General features: G+C 46.9%; 1 pseudogene; it reads right to left on the reverse strand.

Annotated features, from left to right (window-relative positions):
* Nucleotides 1-4,729: 4,729 nt before the first annotated feature.
* Nucleotides 4,730-10,319, reverse strand: part of LOC108541733 (golgin subfamily A member 2-like) — a 15,629-nt pseudogene continuing 10,039 nt past the window's right edge.

Consider the following 10,319-nt stretch of genomic DNA (forward strand, 5'->3'; position numbering starts at 1 on the left):
AAAAAAAAAAAAAAAAAAAAAAAAAAAATTCATGCCAGGCACAGTGGCTTATGCCTGTAATCCTAGTACTTTGGGAGGCTGAGGAGGGAGGATCACAAGTTAGGAGTTCAAGACCAGCTTGACCAACGTGGTGAAACCCTATCTTTACTAAAAGTAAAAAATAAAATTAGCAGGGCATGGTGGCATGTGCCTGTAATCCCAGCTACTCGGGAGGCTGAGGCAGGAGAATCACTTAAACCCAGGAGGTGGATGTTGCAATGAGCCAAGATCGTGCCACTGCACTCCAGCCTGGGCAACAGAGCAGGACTCTGTCAAAAAAAAAAAAAAAAAAAAAAAAAAAAAAAAAAAAAAGAAAAGAAAAAGAAAAAAATCAAAGAACAAATAAAAGATTTGTAAACATTAACTTCCCCCTCTCTGTCTTAGTGCTACATTTCAGAAGGAAACACCTCTTTCAATTTTCAGTCCTCTGAGTGGTAATCAGCTTCTCTAAGTAGTAAACTTGAACCACTACACCACCAACCCTAAAGGAGACAATCTACTGGCTTCTGCTTTGGTTGATGAGAATTTAGTTCATGTGTACCACCACCCACCTTTCCTGCCCCCATTGGTTCCAAGCCTTCACTCCATCCCCGCCCATCTCCAGGCCCATTTCCTTGTGGCTTTGCAGTTCTGCCCACTTACATACCTTGTTTTTCACTTTGGGCTCAGCCATATCATGTGCTTTGGATAATGGGATGTTTGCAGGCATGATGTAAATAGGAGTTAGAAAAATGCTTGTGTTTCTGGGCACAGTGGCTCATGCCTGTAATCCCAGCACTTTGTTTTCTTTCTCTGCTCCTTTTTTGTTTCTCTCTTCTATATTTTCAATCTCTTTCTTTTTTTCTTGTAAAGCACTTGTCCACCACATTGTAATGTAATCATCTGCTCTACAGATCTGTCCTCTACTGGACTTCCTTAAGGCTCTGTTTCTGAGAGTTTGTCGTTTTTCCGCAATGCTTTTTAGGCAGTAGGTGCTCCGTCAACATTAGCTCATCAGCCTGCTCAACTGGAATATTGTACTCCTTTTCCTGAATGCCTGGTCTTCCCCTCATAAACTCCACAGCAGCTGTGTTTCAGGAGCAGCTCCTCCTCTCTGTTTGGCGCTCTCAGTGTTGGGGGAACAGCCACCTGGATGGGATTCTCTGAGTCCAAGAACCTTCAGCAGCTGGTCCCTGCCTGAAGAGAGAGTTGCTGTTCTAGTTCACAGCACACCTGGTTGCAACAGGAGAACAAAGGAGCCCTGACAGGAGCATTAGTCAGACTGAGAGGGCATGAGAGCCTTTCGGTGAAGGTCCCAGAAGGAAGAAGGCCTTACTTAGGGCTCGGGCCAGAGGTGTTCCACCCAGGAGGATGTCTGGCAGGTGGCAGCTTCCTTTCTATACTCTTGCCCCATTCATCCTCTCTTTGGCCCTCATCTCTTCCAAGAGAAGGACTCCTTCCTCCTGTTTTGCAAAATGACTGATTTTCATTTATGCCAATCTACTTGACAGAGCCAGGTCGATGCAGGGCTAAGGTAAGTGTCTGACTTCACAAGCCCCTGGGGCAACAGCTCCTCTGATGGTTATAAAGAGCCTCTCAGGAGATGTTGGGCCTCCCCACATGGTCTTTTTTTGGGAAAGAACTTACCTGCTGAGTGTGCATCTTAGAGGCCTGCTGTAATTTTGGCTTCAGAAACGGTGTCATCTGGGGCTTAGCCTGAGTCCATCTTACTCTTGGTCTCCTTCAGTGAGACATTTCCCCCTCTCAGCCTAATGAGGTTGTCATCTACAGAAACTAGACATCTTAATATCTGTTTTCTATTGGAGGGCTGGAGGGGCAGGGTACATCCAAGCACTCTGGAATCTGTTTTCCGTGGGTGATGTATAGGTTGAAAAGCAGTCTTCCATTTGCACAAAGGGAAAGTAACAAAATTGTTTAAATTAACCAGAAGTCTGTAACAAGGTTAAGTAAGGGCTAAATGTCATCATTTCTTGTTTATCATTAGTTGTTTATCATTAGGAACACATGATGATGGTAATGTTGGTGATGAGGGTGACTGGGCTCAGAAATGATCATAGTTCACCTAGGTTTTGAGGCCTAATTTTCTATTTTCTAGAAATGAGGTTAGAAACAAGAGTTCTGATCAAAATCTCCCTTGGCTATTACTGTTAATATGATTTGCATCTAGAATGACACAGAAAGCTCATTACCCATATCTTGTCTAACGGCAGTGAGGAAAACAGAGTAAGTTCGTGAACACAGGGATTCAGCCTTGGGTAATAAGGAAGGCTATGAAGCAAGGTTACTGACATTTCTAAATGTCTGAAATGCGATTTGAGGCTGGGCACGGTGGCTCACACCTGTAATTTCAGCACTTTGGGAGGCCCAGATGGGAGGATTGCTCAAGCCCAGCAGTTTGAAACTAGCCTGGGAAATATGGCAAGACCCCATCTCTGCGAAAAGTACAAAACATTAGCTAGGTATGGTGGTGCGCAGCTATGATCCCAGCTACTGAAGAGGCTGAGGTGGGAGAATCGCTTGAACCCGGGAAGTTGAGGCTGCAGTGAGTCATGTTCACACCACTGCAGTCCTGCCTGGGTCACAGAGCAAGATCCTGTCTCAAAAAAATCAATCAATCGATCAATCCAGTTGTGGCAGATGAAAAAGTTGGCAGTTTGATTTGGAGCTCATGGAAACTTTCAATTAATCTTTTCCCGTATTTTGAATTTCTAGAACAAGGAAACTGGCTCTCAAAGAGGTTTGGGTTGGGTTCAGTTTTCTTCAGAAGAACTCTTCAGAGATGCATACAAACAGGAAAATCATATTTAGGATGGAATAAAGGTCAATCTGTATACCAGATACATCTATAACCCTATACATGTAGCTTACTATCTGTATATGTATTCAATTAAATAATCATTAAATGTGGAAATGATGGGACTTGAGAGATTTTAACTGAAGGTGCATTCAGCTTGTGTAGAATGGTGGGGTTGGAAGATCCACTTTTAAAGGAGAAGTACAGACCTTAGGCCGGCGCGGTGGGCTCACGCCTATAATACCAGCACTTGGTGAGCCTGAAGGCCAGTGTGCGATCATGAGGTCAGTGAGATCGAGGACCATCCGCTAACACATTGAAACCCGTCTCTATAAAGGAATACAAAAAAATACTGGGTGTGGTGGCGGATCCTATATCCAGCTACTCGGGGAGGCTGTTAGTTGCAGAGAAGGCTTATGAAACCCCAGGGAGGCGGAGCCTTGCAGTGAGCCAAGATGTGCCACTGCACTCCAGCCTGGCGACAGATGAGACTTCTGTCTCAATAAAATAAATAAGTAAATAAATTAAAATAAAAAGAATACGCAATGGTTAGCATAAGATATACTAGATATCTTACAGGGACCCAGCAGCGCACTTTCCAGTCGGGTGAGGCTGGGGTGCTTGAAATCTTCGTCTTTCCTACTGGATTATGTGATCTAGGGCCAGATTGATTACTTACTTTATTTTTCAGTTTATTGTTTTCATCGGTCGACTGGGCCTTTCTATGCTGTGCTAGGTTAGTCTTGAACCCTAGCCTCAAGCTGTCCTCTTCCTTCATCCTCCCAAAGTTGCAGTGGGGTTATAGGACTAAGCCACTGAGACTCACCCAATTTGCAATTTTTAATGGAGGGTGAGGGAGTCATAAGAACAACAAAGATGGTAATATGGGAATTGAGGAGAAAACAAAAGAACAAGGTGAAAATTAAAAACTGCCTGAGTTCTTTTTAACCGACTCCCTCATAAAAAGGTGATTTCAAAACTGAATGTTTTGCAGGACATTTGCCTTTCCCTTCCCTACAGTGCCTTATTTTTTCAGACTTCAGGTTCAAGCTCAAAGGCTAAAGTATGCCAAACATCTGATGAAGACGGAAGATTTTTGCAGACTGTGCCAGCCCTATTCATTAAAGGAAACATAACCGAGAATTTGTCTAAAGGTTTTTATTTGAACCCAAGAAGCAAGAGCTTCTTTTCCCCACATCCAAATTAAACACAGTGGCAACAGGGCCACATTTATTTGGCAGGGATCGTTCCAACATGTGAACATCCTTCCTCCTCACTGTGGTTGGGCGACTTGGATCATAAGGCACGCTGTTCTTCGCACAAAAAAACCCCAAAAACTACGTGTCACACAAAAGGCTAGTGTCTGGATTGTGGATGTGCCAGGCATGTTCTATAAATGCTGAAAGGTGGGAAGAGCACAAATAAAACCTCTCTTTAAAAAAAACAAATTAATTCAAAGTAGAATTTTTCTTGCCCCACTCCCTCCCCAACTCCCAACTTTCACACAATAATAACAAGTAGCATCCTGATCTGGTTTTGTGTCCTGACCACTCACAAAGTGTGCCCCCATAGCCCTTGCATCTATTAGGTTATGGATCAATCACAGTTCATTTGCTCTGAAGAGGATGTGTTGTCCTCTCCTTCGCTCCTTTCTTGCCTTCATGCTTCATGTTTCTTTGGGGCTGCTGCTGAGGGTCTTTGAAGCCACCATCCTTTCTGGCTTCTTCCAAAAAACTTGTCCCAAAAGGTTCTTCCTCAGACTGAACGGGTCCTTCTCATCCTCTCAGCCTCTCTGCCTGTGGTCTGAACCAGAAAACTTGTCGGGAACAAATCTAGGGAACAAGAGAAAAGACTATGAACTACTTTGTTTTCACTGGTGTAAATACTGAAACAGAGTTATACGGCTTGATATCTGTTGGTCTTTATTCTGGCTTCTAGGTCATCACCATACATGTCCTTGTTCAGATTTTTACTGGACCTATAAATACTCTGGGCCATATCTTTATTTACCACCTCTCCAGGCTTGATCATAAACATTATAAATTTTGTCTTCTCCACCTGCAAATCCACTGTCCATACCCTGTAGAAAAGTGGATGACATTAAATGAAAATATAAACACCAATTATTAAACGATGAATCTGACAACATTCATATGAAGAGTATACTCTTGCTAATTTGTAGCTCAAATTTTCCACAACCTGAACTGCAAATTTTAAAAAGGTCTTCATTGGACTGGGTGTGGTGTCTCATGCCTGTAATCCCAGCACTTTGGGAGGCCAAGGAGGGTGGATCACTTGAGGTCAGGAGTTCAAGACCAGCCTGGCCAACATGGTGAAAACCCAGTGGATCTCCCCACATGTAGAATTGCCCCCAGTCCCTGGGATTGGGACTGCCACCTCTGGCTCCTTCTGGGCCAAGGCCACTTGATGAGCCAGGCGCTGGCAGCGCACCCTTTGCTCCTTCAGCTGCACACATAGCTGTGCCTACTGCTCTTCCTTGGCACTGGCTAAAGCCGAGTTTAAAAAGGCCACCTGCAGGCAAGGCGTGTGCATTCTTGTAGGGGGATACACAGGACAAATGTGGCAGGGAGGGGGACAGGAGCTCTTCCTTTGGGGCCTCCGAGGGTGCATCTGTGGGTCACAGGTGAAATGATGTCTGACCACTGGCTCCCAGGGAAGGCACAAGGGTCCAGAGAAACCAGAGGGCAGGAAATAAAGAGCAAAAGGGGGTCTGGGAGGGACAACAGAGGGAGGCAGCAAAGGTGGGGCAGTGGGAGTCAGGCTCACCATGGCCTCCCAGCTCTCCAGGTCCTCCAAGATGCTCGGCATGGGCTGAGGCACCTTCTTCTCCTCCTTACTGCCCAGTCCATCTCCTGTGGGGGGTGGCTAGAGGGGTCCTCAGACAACCCAACAGGGGAGGTACAGTGGGCCCACCTCTGTCCCCACCCTCACTGTGTAACCCTGGGCCAGCCCCTTCCCAGATAGGAATGAGTAGCTGTTCTCTATTTTCATTTTTTTTTTTTCTAAGAGCCAAGGTCTCGCTATGTGGTCCAGGCACAGTCCCACTAGCCATCAGTATGGGAGTTCTGACCTGCACCCTTTCTGACCTGGGCCAGTTCTCCCATCCTTAGGCAACCTGATGGCCCCCTGCTCCCAGGAGGTCACCATATTGATACCGAACTTAGTGCGGACACCGGTAGGCATAATGACCAGCTGTCTTAAAGGTCTCTTCCAACTCCTCAATCCTATGCTGCTAACAGTCCCCCTTTCCTCCTGGGGCTCTCGCCTCTTCCTCTGAGTAGTCTCCCGTACCTTCCCCAGGGAGAGCCATGATGCTCATCTGGGCCTGTAGCTGCTGTTTCTGCTGGCTGTTAGTTTCCAGGCGCTCCTAAGGGACCAGGAAAGAGAGTGAGAAAGCACGGAGGTTGCCAGGTTGTCCCCCTTGGGGCCCTGCCCTCAGTAACTCCCTCGCCTGAGTCTCCTGCAGCTCTTGGCGGGCCATCTCGGCCACTGTTTTGCCCTAAGCTTCCTGCTGCTGCAGCTGATCCATGAGCAAGGTCTGCAGCAGTAACTACCTTTGCAGCGCCTCCTTCTTGGAGGTCAACTGCTGAAAGGCAGCCATGTACTGCTGCAGGTGACCCAGGTACTGGTCTTGCTGCTGCTGCAGACTCTGAGCCTCTTGGCTCTTCAGCTCCACCTGTAGGAAGACCCTAGGCATGAGGGCAGCTGGTGGCTGGCTTCCAAATTCTGGGCCCATTAATAGGGTAGAGAGGGCACTGTGGGGCTCTGTGGCCTGCCCAGGTCCCTGGCCCCTTGCTCCAGGCCTAAGTGACTGCCCCTACTTGCCTAGAGCCCCATGCCTCCTTCCCTTGCCTCAAATCTCACACCCTTTTCTCTCCATTTAAACTGTAGGCCACAGACTGGAGGAAAAGCAGAGGGAGACAACCACCATTTGCTAAGTGTGCTGCATGCCTGATATTTCCATGTATTATCTCATTTAATCCTCAGCACCTCTGCGAGGAAAAAGCTCACTTCCTTTTTAAGTGAAAGAAACCGAGACTTGGAGATGCAAGGTAGTTCAATGGTGAACAGTGGAGCCGAGGCTGGAATTCAGTTTGAATCTAAGGAGGCTCTTATACCACTGTCTCTTTCCCTGTGACTGGGGGCTCCATGGCTCCAGCTGGGATGATGATGTCCAGACCTGGGAGGAACCCAGGACTACCAACCTCTAAAATTCAGAGGGCAGGAAGCAAGAAACAGTCACGGCATTGCCCTGGAGGGTGCTAGGGTCACCTGTCTCCCAGGCTGCAGCTGCCTCTGTCCTCGCACCTCCCTTCCCCAGAGACTGGTGCCCTTCTTGGATGGGGTGGGAGTTACCATCTGCTTCAGCTCGGCCAGCTGCTCCTCGAGTTGGTGATTGTGGGAGAGCACGTGGCTGATGGTGGTGTGGTCGTTTTGCACAGAGGACCGGCAGGCCTCCCCCTGCTGCTCCCAGAGCTTGGGTTTCCGCTCCCACAGCATCTCCTCCTGCTCCTGGTTCAGGTGACTCAAGCCCTCATTGGTTTCCACCTGGGCTTGGAGCTGTCCTGCCAGACTCTCCAGCTCCTTCCGCAGGTGCTTGACCTCAGCTTGTAGCTGCTGCTCCACCTCTGAGGGTCCTGTTGGGGGGTCCAGGTGTAGGGGTTCAGCTTAGAAAGGAAGCAGACAATAAGGGCCTCTGGATTCTCAAAAAATCCTCCTCTTGGTGCACAGTTCCTCTCAGGCTCCCCAAACTTGGCTTCCCTGCTAATGATTCCTTGCTCCTGATGGTAGCCAATCTTCCAAGCCACTTTCAGATAGCACTGTGGGTGGCTGACAATGGGCACTCCTCCCTCTTTGCTGATGGGGACACTGAGGCTCATGGAGATGACAAGACTTGCCGTCTTCTGGCACAGACCTCTCTCCCTCTGCCTCAAAGCCCTTCCATGCACCCACCTCCCTGGGGCATTCTAAGCCGCCCCCACAGCCCTCTGATGCCAGTCCTGCTTCAAGGTCACCCCAGCCCCAGCTCACTCATCTGGTTCTTCAGTTTGGCCAAGCTTGTCTCCAGTTCCTGTACCTGATGCATATCATGCTTCTTCTCCTTCAATGTGCGAACCTGCCCAAAGCACAGGGGGAAAGGGCCCTGGAGAGAGGGGCTGGTGGCTGGACAGGCTACCATCTCCCTCTCTGCCCTCACCTCCACAAAGCCCAGACCCATGACCACCTCTGGCTGTGTTCCTCCCATTGCACAGATGCTCAGAATGATCAAGCAACCTCTCTAAGGCAGGGCCTGAAGGGTCAGGTCTCACCTGCTCCAACATCTCCTGCATCCTCTGCCACACATGGCATGCTCTCCATGGAGATACTTAGCGTACTCATCTCTCCATTTGTTGATACTGCAGCCACTCCTTCACCTGAAATAATCGACACAGAAGTTAGGAAGGGCTGTCACTAGTCCTCACCTACTCCTGGCCACCTGGGGTCATCATCCTTCCATGTCCCTCCCTCTGCAAAGTCTCATGTGCCCCAGGTATGCTTCCAGCTGTGCCTGCTCCTCCATGGCCTGCTGTAACTCCTGGTTAGCATCTGGGGCTTTGCAGCAGCTAGACAACTGGATGGTAAAGCGGGAGAAGTTTCAATCTGGAGAGCCTGGACCGTTCCACACAGTGCCTTTAAAAGTGCTAGGGCTAGGCTCAATGTATGACTCAGTCAATAAAGATCTCTGTCAAATTGCTTTGCTTTAGAAACAAAAAATTAAATAATTTTAAAGAGATCTCAGGCCGGGTATGGTGGCTCATGCCTGTAATCCCAAAATTTTGGGAGGCTGAGGCAGGTGGATTCCTTGAGCTTAGGAGTTCTAGACCAGCCTGGGCAACATGGAAAAGCCCCGTCCCTACAGATACAAAAATTAGCCAGGTGCAGTGGCATGCACCTGTGGTCCCAGCTACTTGAGAGGCTGAGGCAGGAGAATAACTTGAGTCTGGGAGGTGGAGGTTGCAGTGAGCCGAGATAGCACCACCAAACTCCAGCCTAGGTCACAGAGCGAGACCTCATCTCAAAAAAAAAAAAAAAAAGAAAAGAAAAAAAAATCACAACTCTCTATTATTACCAGGAAATAGTGAAAGTGTTGGCTTGAACCTCAGAAGGAAATAAACAGACTCATGAGCCAGCCATATAAATGTAATCTATAAAATAATGATTTTCATCCATGATGCTGTAAGAAAAAAAATTTTAAACCCTAACCTTGAGATTCTGATTCCCCAGGTCTATGGTAGGACCTCAATTTGTAGATTTTTAGCAGTCTTTAGGGGATTCTATGGCAGGAGCAGAACAAGGACTCAAATATTTCAGCTCTTGGCTGGAGCCTCCCCGTACCCGGCATGATCCCTAGGTCATGGTCCCAACTGGATGGGGCTCCCACCACCCCAGGGCTGCAGTAGTCCCTCCAGGTGTTCAAGAACCTCTGGCATACAGCAGGTATGTTTCCTTCTGTAGGTCCAAAGCCAGGGATACCATATGTTCTGCCTTGATATGAAACCATGACATGCAATTAAAACACATAAATCTCCTTCCTACTCCTACCCTCCATCCAAAGTGTTTTATTTTTATGAGTTAAATAAGAAAACGAGTGGCAATCGGAGATTTCATCTAAAATGTATATTTACAGATATCAGTTCTCATCCAGCCTGATCTCATCCAATATCATTTAAATTCTCTTACATGTAAATTCTCTTACATGTAAAGTTTTAGAAAAGGATCTTCACAGTGTAAGACTCAGGCACTCTAGGAGTTCTATAATAAAACACCAAGTAGATCAGAATGTCCAAACTTACTAGAGAAGAAAGGTGGAATCACTGGCTGTATTTTCAAATTGCATTCAACAGGAAATTTAAGTTTTGAATTTTTTCCACCTTGAACCCAGGAAGCAGAGGTTGTGGTGAGCTGAGATGGTGCCATTGCACTCCAGCCTGGGCAACAAGAGCAAAACTCTGCCTCAAAGAAAAAAAAATTACTCAGAAAAAAACCAATGATTTCTAACAGAAAATGGGCAATGGAGACAAGGGAACTTCCTCCAAGAATAAAAATGGCCAATGAGCATATGAAAAAGATTCAAAAGCACTAGAAATCAAAGAAATGTCATGAAAACAATGAGATTTTCTGCTTAAAGACCAGCAAAGAGGACAAATGGAAGGGGAACCTGGAGCTCTGTCCCTGTTGGTGGGAGTATAAACTCAACCAATTTTCCTGCAGGATAATTTGAACATTTCTATTAAAAACACAAACTGTTTTATGTTATTTTCCTCCAGAAATTCTTCTTCTATGAATTCCAAAATTTTGGAGCAAGTCCAAAAATGCTTGCTCAAGTCTATTAAAAATGTATATAGAAGAAATTTCACCTCTGGGGTGGCAATGATTCACTTAATATACAGCCAGCTATTAAAATGATGATGCCAGGATATATTTC

The sequence above is a fragment of the Rhinopithecus bieti genome, unplaced genomic scaffold, assembly GCF_001698545.2.
Source record: "Rhinopithecus bieti isolate Rb0 unplaced genomic scaffold, ASM169854v2 scaffold_20798, whole genome shotgun sequence".
Taxonomy (NCBI): Eukaryota; Metazoa; Chordata; class Mammalia; order Primates; family Cercopithecidae; genus Rhinopithecus; species Rhinopithecus bieti.